Below are 12,373 nucleotides of genomic sequence, written 5' to 3' on the forward strand. Positions count from 1 at the left end.
TGCCTGGTGCTGTTTTCACTTCTCTCCTTGTTACTACCTCTTTCTCTTTTTGCTCTTGCAGAAAGATATTTTTGTTTTCTCTCCAGCTAGAGAGAAATTAATTCTGAGCCTAAACACTGATCCCTGCCAGCAACAGCGGATGACACATTATCAAAGACATCTGAATAACTAAGAGCCACTTGCTGTTGTAAATCTGGGCACTGTCTGACTTTGTTTTTGTCTGTGAGGCCCAGAGGTGGCTCAGTCCCTCCAAGGCCAAAGCTGATCTTCAGCCCTAAGTGGAAGGAAGATTTTTCTTAATTCCTAATGACAAATTGCAGATTTCCAGTCATTTACAAAACCATAAATATCCTAAAATGCTAATGAAAGCTGCAAGGGCTGTTTTTGAAGGGATAAACAAGCAAAATTATAGGTTTATTAATGCAAGGACATTTATCAGCACAAACAAAAATGTGGGCAGGAAGGAATATTACCAAGGGCAGACAAATTCTGTAGTAGAAAAGGCTTAGCGACTCCTTATTTAGTTTTGTCCTTTTCAGGCTTATCTTATACAGCATAAAACCCTTAGACATTATGCCTCTCAGTAACCATCCCTTTTTGTTACTCATTCTTTATAACAACCCTATTAGCTTTGCATCTTTGGGCTTCCCAAATATTTGCTTTGCACTATGTATAAATAGGGCACCGGCTAATGAGCACTCCTAGGGACACCCATTTTGTGTTTTGGAGTATACAAAAGTACACTGTTGCGTTTCAACTGTTTCACTGTTGGGGCAGGCTGCTCTGCCCTCACCAAGACTGCTCAGGCATGGGACTAAAAACTGGAAGGGCCTATGGGATCATTCGCCTAAAAACTCGGGAGGAAGTATCATGAGGTTGCTTCATCACTTGATTAAGCTCTATCCTAAGAGCCACTAAGCACTTTACTAGATCAAAGTGAAGTCCACATTGGCTGAACATGTTATGTGTGACAGACATCAACAGCAATTCTTAAAGGAAGAGCACAAGAAATGTGTGGAGTGATTCCTGATGGACTTGCTGAGCTGCCAGCAATCAGCGATTAACGGCACCCTGGGAAACTGCTTCCAGACCTGCATTTTCCACAGCCATTGGTGGACAGCTTCATGAATTTGTTTAGTGCCTTCTTGCATCCATACATCCGGTCTCCAAAAGTGATGGTCTCACATGTTTAATATTAGGGTGGAAAAAAATTCTCCACTCTATGTGGCTTAAATTTGCTCACTGAAATTTCCTGTTACACATTTTGCCCTTTGTGTGTTATCTGAAAACTATCACACCAAGTCACTTCTTTGAAGCTGAAACTTCTCATTTCAGCCAGGGCCTATGAGTGACCAAGACATTCCTGATGTTTTTGCCCCTGGGAAATACACTGCAAGAGTTTTCTCTCAAGCCTCTACAGGAATAATAGGGGCACAGAGAGTTCCTGTGCCTTCAGCAACTGCAAGAATAAGTGGCAGACATGCCTAAGGAGAGATGAAAAGAGTAAGAAAGAGCAGCTTAAACTCCTCGTTCCACCTTCCTGATTTCCTCTAACCCAGCATGGACTCAGGATATTTAGTACCATGTCCTCCACCACCCAGATCACAGCGCTGATATAAATCCATTTATTTCACCTTTCTAGGCTTATCACTTACACTACATATTCCCTCTCACTGGAGAAAGGGAGACAAGAAGCCACGTGCCTGGGTGAGAAGGCAGAAAACAGAAGCAGCCTGGCCATGTCTCTGATGCACCATGAGTGCAAGAAGATGACAAGAAATGTTCCAAGGCAGAACTCAGGGAAAGGCAGAGAAGGGCATCAGCTGTACTCTACTTAAGATTAGACCAGGACTCGGGGGAAAACCTGCAACTGCATGACCATGACAGCCCCTTCTGACAAGTTCAGAGAGTGGAGCAGAGGAGATGACTGCAGTTGTTCCTAGGCTGAGAAAGGGAATGGTCTCATGCTGCTCACCTGCTCCTTGCTGAGGAAAATGTCCTGGCTCTGACAGTCCAGCATTTTTTGATCTGTCAAAGATAACCCAACCAAACCCAAAAAGCCAAACAGGAGCACTTTGGTACATAAACAGTAGCCTAGACCTTGTCATTCTGGACTGTACGAGAGCAACACTGGCCCTCTGAGACCTCTAGAAACTGATGGCAGCTTTAGGGCATGCTTGGAAGATTTCAAGAACAGCTGTGTTTCAAGTAGAAGCAAGGTATGTAAGACCTCTGTGGATCAAAATTCAGCGATGAAGGTACAGTTGTGTTTCTAATAAGATGTATTCTCATGTGGGAAAAATAATTCCAGACTAGAAACAGGTTTACAGTTGCCATGGCCTTTTACTACTGGGATGCTACAGCATCACTTTGGAAAAAATTACGGAGGAAAATCTTTACCCCAACAACAAACCAATCTCCACCCAAGCCTGACCTCTTCCAGATAAAACCTGAAAAAAATCAGTAGTAAAAGCTAACACCCAGAGATTAGAAATTAAATTCTACCACAAATATTTTTCAAAAACACACAGCTATTTGATTTTATGAAGGATTTTGTCACTGTCCCTCCTCCCAACAAGCTTAAACTCTGGCACCTGGCACTGAGAATCAGAACAGATGTCTGGGGGAGGGCTGGGAGTGTGTGTGCCTGCAAGGAGTTAGGCAGCTGTGTGAGACACAAAAGGAATTAATTCAAAAAGGCAGTCTCACATGCTAAGGAAGAATATTTAAAAGCTACACATACACCACGAAGAGAGATGACAGGTCAATCACATCTGCCTCAGCTGTCCTGAGAGTGCAAGTATTCTGGGTAAAACATTTACAGCTTTACAGAGTAAACCTACAGCACTGTTAACGACCTGGGTGTTTTGGTTTTAAAGGCAGATTAAAATAAAATGTGTAGTTGTACTTCATTACTTTTAACTTTAAAGTTTTTTTTTTTAACTTTTAAAGCAGATTTTTCTGCAGACAATGTTGCAAACATGCTGATCTCTGAGTGCATACAGATGTCAGATCATGGCACAAGGAAGAGAATGGTTCCCTCCACAGAGCCTCCTACCACACAGCAAGACATCCATGTATTTATAAACCTACTGCTGTCATATACAAGTGCATTGTGAATATTTAATTGGTAAAATAATTTCCCTCTCCTTTGCAAAGTCAGCATTATGAACAATTTACTGTGTTCCTGCCTTGTGTGTGCCTCTCTGTGAGCGAACGGGAGGGTGAACGCAGACAGCTTTCCTTTCTCAAGCTCTGTGGTGAGGCCCTATGGCTACTCTGGGGGCTGGGAGAGCTGAGTCTCAGAGTGAAAAAAAAACATTGTTTCACACTTTTCCCGATGCCAGAGGAAAGTCAGGGGACTCTACAGGTGAGCAGAGAGTACTGTGCAGGAAGGCAGAGTCAGAGGCACAGCTAAATGTTAAGAGTGAGGGTATCTGCATTTTAGCCTGCCTTCAGCAGAGAGCTGGCAGTGACAGGAGGACAGCTGGACAACATCCTCTTCCTGACTTTGGGACTCTGGACCAGAATACACAAAGTCCAAGACCTCGGGCTCTGCAGCTCCAGGTAACAAGCAAAAAATATCATGCCCACAGAACAAAGGCAAGTAGCTCACATCAGGTAGTTCCCAGCAAACTGCAGATCTTTACTTCCTTTGGGTCTTTTCCATTGTCCTGTGGACATTTCCACTGCTGTTTATCATGTAAAAAGAGAACATTTTTCTTCAGGTAGAAAAAGACATCCAAATGCATTTTAAAAACCACAACCTTTTTTAAACTTCAACAAAATGGATGTGGAGTCATATGCAAATGCCTTTTATCTGTAAGTATATGTTTCTATACATTTTTAGTATTAGCTATCTCAAGCTGGCATATACCCACAGATCCTACATGCTCAATATTTATTAAACACAATTTTTTAACATAGCTTTTCTGTAACTGTGGGTAGATTAGGCAAATAAAACAACAAGCAGCTAAGCTGAGGTTTATTGGACTACTACAAAACCCCAACACAGTTCTTGGGGATTTCAGTGAATTAATAAAAGCTACAAGATGAACTATGCAGCTGAAGGGCAGGGACACAACCCCAACACATGCTCAGACATGGAGGTTAGGACTTCTCATGGCTGAGGGGATAGTGTGAGATGGCTGCCTGAAGCCTGAGACATGGAAAGCCAACCTCATGACCCCTTTTCTTCCTACCCCTCAAGCCTGCTAATTCCCTCCAAGAAAATAAGCAGGCCATTGCAGAGGATATGGCTGCACAGTGCTTTCTAAAAGATATGCATGTTAAGACGACCACTTCAGGCACACAGGGTAAGAAAGCAGCAGACAGGGATGCCAAAGATGAATAAAATCAACATAGTACCAAGGTAGACATCAGGCAATTGATCTCCGAGTTTAAAGCCCAAATAAATTATTTGACTTCTGTGAATCTGCCAAGAGAGCTACTCATCTCAAAGATCCAGAGGGATGCAAGGGAGAAGCGAGAGAAAGAGAGTGTGCATGGGGTGAGGTAGGGTGGAGCTGCACAGTCACAGAGGAGTGCTCTGGAAAGCAGAGATGCAAAGAGAAGAGAAGGAGAAAGGCAGGGAGAAAGAGAGAAATTTAGCTTCAGATAGCTGATACAGGGAACAGTGTGAGAAAGATCAATGTTGGAAGCAAGAACCACCAGGAAATACTAAAGGAGGAAGCCTGCTCTTCTAAGTGAAATCTTGATTTTACAGTTGTTAAATCTGAGCTGTTGGGAAAGAGGAAACTAGCCAGAGCACCCAGCATAGCATTCTCGGTGTTTGGGCCTCAAAACCTCTTGAACTTAATTATGATACTTCATTACCACAAACTGAAAAATGTAATTATGAAGAAAACAAGGAAGAATCTACTGATAAAATTGAAAAGAACAAATTCCAGCTGTTCCACTGGAAAAAAAAAAAGATAAAAGAATGGGAAAATGATAGTGACTGACATTCAGGAGAAGCCACTTCTAATTCATGTGAGGATGGTTAAACTCAGTCATATAGTTTCCATGTTAACTGTAGGTTTAGAAAAAGATACCTTCCTTTTCTTAAGGGAAACATGAGAAAATCCAGTCCCTCACAGTAAACATGTCATTTTCATAATATATGGAAATATCCCAAAGGAGATGTAACTAGGCAGATATCAAGCCATAGACATGGGGGCATGAAAAAGAAGACTAAGACATCAGCAGAGTAATGTGAAGATGAAACACAGAAGCCATGAAAAGGCTGTAGCTAAGTCCTCTTGATCAGAAGACTCCAGGTGGAGGGAGACCTCGCAGAAATGGGAAGAAAAACACTGCCAGGGATCACGATGAGAAGAAACAACCTATGCTTTCAGCAAAGGACAGCTCTTTGGAGGCAGATTTATCCTACTGACATGATTTTAGTCTTTCATTTAAACTGGAGGGAATACAGGAAGGGATAAGGAACATAAGAAAATTGCCACAGGACAAGAACTGATGACATTATCAGTAGAGTCGACATATTTGGCCATACAGTAAAGCTTAAAATTAGAAATAAGTTGTCTGCTACAGACAGGTTCTTGCTATGAAACAAAGAGATGACTACTTTGCTTACAAGCTCTTTGATGAGCTAGGCAGCCATTATCTATGGCTTTTCACTTGAAAGAAACATCTTTGGATGTCAAAGGAATAAACAGTATAATTAACCAAAAAAACCACTGGCAAAAAAACCACCACCCTGTCCCTCGCCACTGGCCAAAAACCAACAACCACAACTACAGGTGAAATCCAGAGCAAAACCAGCTCAGCTGCAGTTGTGTTAATTTGTTTCAAGGAACATTTTTTCAGAAATTATTAAAAGAGATAATGATCTGATAATATTTACAGTCTCAGTTGAAGCAAAAGAAGACAACTGGGTATTTGCTAAACATACACTTCTTCACTTTCTGTGTCAACTGAAGGATAAAGACATCCACTGTTACTAAACCATATTGTTGAGAGGTTACTAAAAAAGCTCAAAGGAAGCCCACAATAACATAACAGTAATAATAATGACAATTCTTCAAAGGATTTTTCTCCCAGTAATAACTACTTGCAAAAGGAGAAATCAGGCTTTGGAGCACTCCAGTTTTACATAGAAGTCTTACCAGGAGAACCTGATTAATGTACAATAGCTAAAGAAGCAGGTGCAGTATCAACCTTTCTACTTTATCTCTTCCATCTCCCAAATTACTAGAGAGGAATCTACCCAAAGGAATAAGATTATACATTTTATTCACATCCTTATAATTTATATCTCCAAAATAGATTTAATGCTAATCTCTAACTCTTTCATGAAGAGAACAAGATCAGCAGATCCTGGCTCCCTTAAATGGCTGTATCATGGCCCATTTTAAGTAGGGGGGATAGTTGGTGTGAATCCAAAAATCCAGAAATGAGAAAATTAATTCTTTGTGTTACCAGAGCAAAGCTTGCATGTGTCAGTTGGCACAATGGGTCTTTGGTAAAAAGGTAAAATAAGATAAAACAACAGCTCAAGAATGAAATTTAAACACTAGAGAGAAGAGGATTCAGGAAATTCATAAATTACATGCTCAAGAAGATACAAATAACACCTAATGAAAGTAAGCTGAATATGGGCTACTAAGAGAGCAGTAATTGAGTACACAAACAGATACAGAAAATACATGTTTGTGGGGGGGGGGGTTAAGTGGTAAAATAGTACCTCAAAAGTCAGAGGGGATTAAAGAGTAACACATTCTTCCACCAGCTAACAGCCACCAACAAAAAGCAGTTACATAGCTTAGCAAGCCCTGTGCTCCTTTTACTAATTATTGTAAAAATCTCTTTATCTGTCATATTCTAAGCTGTGTAGTTACTACAGGTGGCTGGAAGTAGTTTTGCCAAAGACGTGAAACTGATAAAGAACAGGATGAAAAAATAACAGAACAACTTTTATAGGCAATTGAAAGAATAAAAAAACTGGCAAGACTCCAGGAATGCTGCCTTTTGAATGGAATTTTATGAAATATGTGAAGTGACACTAGTTTTTCCTTTATATGTTTGATGGTGTTTTGCCTGAGGAAGAACACAGCCTATCTATAGAAGAAGCTGCCTTGTGTTCCCCCTGCAGCTGCCTTTGTGTTCTCCCTAAAACGAGAAATGCCCTCAGCCTATACAACTGACATCTCATTTGCTGAAGATCACTGAATGTCAAATAATCTTTGAAGAGAACAGCAAAAGATTGGAGACTTATTTTTTCTATTCTCAACTGATGAATGTTTAGCTACTGAATTTGATGTATATGACTCCTGCTCTTAAAATGGACCACTTTTCCTCATGCTAGTCAATTAGCATGAGCTTTAGGCAATTACACTGGTTGTTCCCTTTTTGATTTATTAAAGGAAGTAAACAGCAACATATTTATTGACTCTTCTACTAATAATGTTTTTTGTAAAGCCTTTTGAATAAACAATAAGATGTTGTGAATTTATTACAGGAGGAAAAAACACAGAAGCACAATAAAGACTTTTGTCTTGTTCACAAAATTTCTACTATCAACAATTAATGACAAATTACTTATTTAACAAAAATTAATGTCAAAATATTATTCTGTGTGTGAATAGACAGCTACAGACTGCCAAAATATCAAAAGTTATCCCATCAGAAAGCATCACATGCCAAACAGGTAATAAATGCTATCAAATGTCTGGAAATGAAGTATCAGGAAATCTAGAAAAGCTACATAATGATAGTCAGCAAATGCCAAACAGATCAGGGATCTGATGGAAGTAAATAATTTCCAGTCTATGGAAAACACAGTGATTCTTTTGCCAAAGGTATCTTCCATCTTTCTAATTTTTTCCCCTTCTTTCTGCAATTATTCTGGAAAGAATTACCCTGGCAGAAATGGAGAGAGCATCTTTACAAATCCCCATGAACTACAAGACAAGCAGCAGAGCGAGCATACCAGTGCTTTGTACAAACCCAGTAGCCATCTAGCACTTCTGCATCTGTGCAAAAAGCCAGGCAGATCAAAGCTCCTGTAGATAAAAGCTGACGTGCTGGACTAATGCAACATAAAGGCTTCCACAAAAAAGTTGTGGCAGCCCACTATAAATTACGCTGTACAAATATTCTCCAAAAGGATTTGAGGATGAGCAGGAGGAAAGAGCAGAAGGTGCTTTCTTTACTTTCCTAATGGCAGCAATGAAATGAACCGAAAGCTTCATCACGAACCTGCCAGTTTGCAACATCAGGGAAGACAATTTATGCACATGGTAGACCAGTTATTTACCAAAGACTCTAAAGCTCTAATCATAGCTTTAAGCATAAAATCAGCTTTAACTGCCACTTTATCCTGTGGCTCCAAACCCTCAAGTAAAGCACCATGTTTCTCAGACCTCTGGGACTTTTTATGTTGCTTGTTTCAAACAGAAATTTGGCCTTGACTTGCTTATGTTTGACTAAGAAAAAGACACTCCTACTAACTTGGATTAATCATTCCATATGGTGTAAGATAATAAATCTAATAAAGAAATGTACATATAAGTCACAGGGAAGGTACAAGTAGCACAAGAAGCATAGTGGTCTATCCAGCACAGAGCTGCTTACAAGAATGGCCTACCATATAAGAAGAGATTTTTGGTCCACACCTATTCCTGGAAAAATCCTTCATTCTGCTGACCTAAACTTTGTGAATGTGTGGTATATTTGTTAAATTATCTCTGCCCCCTAAAGTCAAATGTATGACTCTGACATTTCCTCAATAAATAATTTCATTCTGGAATAGTGTTTAAATTTTAAATTTACCTTAATATAATTTAAGATAAATAAAGCAACAGCTTTGATTGTTGATTTAAAAAAAATGTACTTGCAAGAAGACAGTCAAGCCTAAGTCTCTTTCCCATTTTTTAAAATGTACAAGAGAACAGAGAAATTGTTCACACAGTCTGACTCTTTCCAATATATTTAAAGTAAGACTTATGTACATACATAAAAAAGATACATTTCAACATAGTATGCATATATGCACAGAATATGTTAAATTATGACAAGCAAGTAAGGTATAATTTTTTACATGACAGATGTGGACAAATTTTAAAACATTATGCACAACATTGCTGAGGTGTAATCTAATAAATATTAAGAACAGAATGATTTTTAAATGAGATTTTTATCTTCAATAAAAACAGTCTCACAGACATAGAGATCTATAATTTTCTTTGCCAGTACATATAGGAGTAAGGACAGCTTCTTATTGATCAGAAGAAAAACTTCCCCAAACCAGAAGAATAGTCAAGGAGATACAGAAGATTCTTTAGTAGGAAACATTAACTCATCAAGTATGTTCCCACTGGGCACAGAACAAAGAGATATTTAAATATATTCGGGGTTTTATATTTCCATTGGTGTTGAAATTATAAGTGTCCTAGAATATATCTTTGTCCAACCTATTTGTAAATTAAATGCTTTCAAGACATATCTGGTATATAAACATGAGTCAGTTGTTTCACTCAAACCACAAACATGGTTGTTGCTCAGTGAAATGAGACTAATAATAATGATACATTTAACTTCATAAAATATAAAAATATTACATATTGATATAATTGAACCTCTGACATAAACAAGTAAAAATATCACTTTTGTCGTCACCTTCATGATGTTATTTACAAGACTGTGATTTGAAAATCCATTCAAGCTTTCCAGATGAATAAAACAAATAAGTATTTAAAGAAAGGGGAATTCACACAGCCTCTCAGAAAGGGAAGAGGATGAGCTCCAATCCTTCAGTCGCAAGGGGATGGGTACCAGCCTCTGGAGTGTGAGTCTCAGGCTCCCTCCAGGGACAGCACACTTGTGCTTGCTTGAGGCAAAGAAGGAATTGTCTCAGAAACCAGTCCAACAGCAGCACAGCTCTAACAGCTGCAAATATGGCTGAGTGCTGCAAAGACTTCCATCGTTCATGAGGATAAAAGAGGAAAATAAAAAGCAATATTGCAATGTCCTGCCAGGGCATTGGAATTGTTGCCTTCAAAAGCCACAACCTGAATATTTAAGTTCCCAGCCATTGATTGTTAGTAAAAACATAGAGCATTATACAGATTTCACTGTGAAACTAATGACTATGGAGTAGGTAAGAAAATCCAGTAAGTTCCAGAGCCTCATTTAAAAAAAGATTTAACAAAAAACCCCCACCCAATCAAAAAAACCAAAACTCAGCCCTCAATAAATGACTCTTTTATGGCCAGTCAATACTCCGAGTAAAGAGCCAAACACATCCCAAGATTTAAGCCACTTAAATCAATATTTTTGTCACTGATTTAAACCAGGAGAATCTTTAAAACTCAAAAGTCAGTCTAATTAATGAAGTATTCAAAACCAAAGAAAAACATAAAATAGTTTATTAGTGACTTAAAAGTGCCAGTTGTAAAGTGAGCCACTAAATCTTGCTCTTGCACTGCATTTGGCCCTAGCCATCCATGTGTTACTTCTGTGGAACCTTTAGAAAGGAAAGAGCCTCTTTTTGAAGAAACAACTAATTTTTTTCACCAAACTGCTCAGCTGAAACAGTGCTTCATGAAATGTCTGTCATTTTGTGTAACCTTCAGTCTCTTTCTGTACAAACACATGCATACACATGTACCTGTATATATGTCCATGAATGTATACAAGCTTCCCCAACACCTTCAACATTTTTAAGAGTTAACAGGGAAGTCCAAATGTCAGGTTCACACACGTTTCAATGAGATACAGACTAAGCAGGTGCAAGGTCATGGTTCTACTGTAGGCCACTGGGAGCTTCTTCTCCCAGTGATAACCTTGACTGAGCAAAGTGGAAGGAGGGGACTCTGAAAGTGAACTAATACAATCACTTTAAAAGCTCCCAGATTCAGAGAATTTCCCAACAAGAGGTGCTTTAAGCAGACACAGGACACACATTCCTTTATTTCCCCCCACACCTGCTCCAGTAGCTTTGTTGCTCATACACAATCCCACTACCTTTAACAGATTTTCATGGACATAACCCGATGTGTAATTTGGTGCTCTATCTTCTTCACAAAAACAAAACAGGATCTTTGCTAATGTGAATGATTTGTTGGTGCTCTTACCTTCCCACCTTTGGCTTGGGAGCACAAAGTGATCCATTAGTTCATTCAAAAGAAAAAAGTAAAGGTCAAGAGAAAGTAATTGCTGAAATGCCAGAGATATACTGTGGATATACATCCAGGAATGGGTTACTACTAAATAAATTTAAAAAAAAAAAAAAGGCATTACTAAAGTTTTGGTACAGTCTACATCAATAACTAGAAGAAGGTATTATCATCACATTAATGACTGTCACTTGGATGGACTGCAGACACTAAAAAGAGAAGAGCTCAAATAGGAGCACAAAGATATTAACCCAAAAAGTAACACAGTGCTAAAGAAGTGACAATAAATCTACAATACAAGCAATAATACAAATACTACAACTGAGAAACCCAGTTCTTAAAAATTAGTCACATCTGGAAGGTCCTGATGATACAAAAGACTTGGGGATGACCCAGGCTACAAATTTAAGGTTTAAAACTTGTACTTTGAAGCAGGGGAATAGGAAGCATCTACGTTCTCACAACACCTATTTTGTATTTGCACCTGGACAATCCATAACCAAAGCAACCCAAAAAAGCCCAATCCAATCCAATCCAATCCAATGCAACCCAAAAACCCAAACGATCACAAACAAACAAAAAAAGAAAATGGAAAAAGAAAAAGGAATTCATTAAGAGGAGAGAAACAAAAAACCTACTTACTAAAACTGACAGAAAGATGGAGGTGGATCTTAGCCACTGTCCAGTCTAATGTAAAGAAAAGAGAGGCGAATGAACCAATGAAGTCTTATCAATCTCCAGTCTCCAAGAGTTCGTACATTTTCTGTTTCTTTTTAATTTATATTAGAGCACTGGAGTTATTTTTATTGAAGTTGGGGAGGGATATTTAAAAATTTTTTTTACTATTATTTAGTCAATAAGCAAGTTAACTTGGTAAGAGGAAAAGGAGGTCATATAGTATTCAAAGAGATACAATACTTGTTTTCTTTTTTCCCCTCCAGTGCTCTGTATTGAAATCTGAAAAGCCCGTTTCAGATTCTGCACGTTGCTATTGCACACGTAATAATAGGACACACTGGCCTTTGATACAATTCTCTTCAGGGAACAAAAGCTTCCTTTGGCACAACTACAGCCACTGCTTGTTGTAGGTTACACATGTCTTTCCAGTCAAGCATGATTAATAACTGTTAAAAAAAATGCTCATGACCCATGGCAAGTATCCTTTCAACTATAATACCAGCATTATGGGCTCTGAATCTCAGTAATTTTAAAATGTGCTTCTACAATGGAACTAT

General features: G+C 38.7%; 1 protein-coding gene across 22 annotated transcripts in view; it reads right to left on the reverse strand.

Moving 5' to 3' along the window:
• LOC137476785 (poly(rC)-binding protein 3-like) overlaps positions 1–12,373 on the reverse strand; it is a 498,078-nt gene that overhangs the window by 61,863 nt on the left and 423,842 nt on the right. The gene's annotated exons all lie outside the window — the stretch shown is intronic.

Source organism: Anomalospiza imberbis, chromosome 1 (assembly GCF_031753505.1).
Source record: "Anomalospiza imberbis isolate Cuckoo-Finch-1a 21T00152 chromosome 1, ASM3175350v1, whole genome shotgun sequence".
NCBI classification, from domain to species: domain Eukaryota; kingdom Metazoa; phylum Chordata; class Aves; order Passeriformes; family Viduidae; genus Anomalospiza; species Anomalospiza imberbis.